This window comes from Propithecus coquereli, unplaced genomic scaffold (genome assembly GCF_000956105.1).
Source record: "Propithecus coquereli isolate 6110/MARCELLA unplaced genomic scaffold, Pcoq_1.0 Scaffold239, whole genome shotgun sequence".
Lineage (NCBI taxonomy): Eukaryota > Metazoa > Chordata > Mammalia > Primates > Indriidae > Propithecus > Propithecus coquereli.
The window spans coordinates 981,713-983,134 of record NW_012147941.1 but is presented as its reverse complement, the minus strand read 5'-3'; the positions used below and the strand labels follow the sequence as shown (position 1 = coordinate 983,134).

At 42.6% G+C, this 1,422-nt stretch overlaps 1 protein-coding gene across 1 annotated transcript in view; it reads left to right on the top strand.

Annotated features, from left to right (window-relative positions):
* The window catches only part of PHACTR4 (phosphatase and actin regulator 4), a 141,934-nt gene that overhangs the window by 101,749 nt on the left and 38,763 nt on the right, over positions 1 to 1,422 (top strand). The window lies entirely within an intron of this gene.

Here is a 1,422-nt window from a genome sequence, read left to right as displayed (position 1 = left end):
AAGACCCCATCTCTATAAAAAATAGAAAAATTAGCTGGATGTGGTGGCACACACTTGTAGTCTTAGCTACTCGGGAGGCTGAGGCAGGAGAATCACTTGAGCCAGAAAATTTGAGGTTTCAGTGAGCTATCATGATGCCACTGCACTCTAGCCCAGGCAACAGAGCGAGACCCTGTCTCCAAAAAAAAAATGATGCTTTCCTTTGGTCTAATGAACTTACTGTCACAGAACAGAGAAAAAGAAAACCGTGTTCATGCCCACAAATCTTTGCAAATAATAGAATTCTGATTTATAAAAGTGGAAAAGCAGGTTTAAAAACAAATAAACTAGGCCTGTAATCTTAGCACTCTGGGAGGCCAAGGAGGGAGGATTGCTTGAGGTCAGGAGTTCAAGACCATCCTGAGCAAGAGCGAGACACCATCTCTCCTAAAAATAGAAAATAATTAGCTGGGCAACTAAAAATAGAAAAAATTAGCCAGGCATGGTGGCACTCACCTGTAGTCCCAGCTACTCAGGAAGCTGAGGCAGGAGGATCGCTTGAGCCCAGGAGTTTAAGGTTGCTGTGAGCTAGGCTGATGCCACAGCACTCTAGCCCAGGCAACAGAGCGAGACTGTCTCAAAAAAACCAAAACAAACACAGAAAAAACAAATAGACTGTGAGATGTGTTAGTGTGAAAGCCTTTATGTTTTAATTTAGAGGGCTGTCCTGTGTTTAGATTCTTTCTTCTCTAGCAACTCTTAGTAAGGGGAAAATGTAGAGGACTGTTAGAAAAGAAAAGATATCTTTTGTCCATCTGAGTCCATCTGGCTAAAAAAGATTTTTAGGTGCCTTCAACTTTACCCCCACCTCAATATTTGGCTGGATCATTTGAGGCCAAGTGGGAAATAGGGAGTTATTTTTCATTCAGATTCTTGCTTAGCTCCAGGTGAGGTTGAGCCTTTGGCTCAGCCCTCAAGCTTATGCATTTTTTTCTTCCTGTTGTACAAAGGTGCTCTGGCCAACAAAGTGAAGAGGAAAGACACACTGGCAATGAAGTTGAACCATAGACCCAGTGAACCAGAATTGAACTTGAATTCGTGGCCTCATAAAAGCAAGGAGGAGTGGAATGAAATACGACACCAGATTGGGAACACACTGATCCGGTAGGCCTGTGCTTAGATTACCTTGATTTAATTTAATTGTGCTGGTATGTGTGTTAGATGTTTGCTTTGTGGTGGGCCATTCATTTATCTTTCTTTTAAATTTGATTTTTAAAAATACACATTGGGGCCGGGCGTGGTGGTTCACGCCTGTAATCCTAGCTCTCTGGTAGGCCTAGGCGGGCGGATTGTTTGAGCTCAGGAATTCGAAACCAGCCTGAGCAAGAGCGAGACCCCGTCTCTACTAAAAATAGAAAGAAATTAATCGGACAACTAAAAATA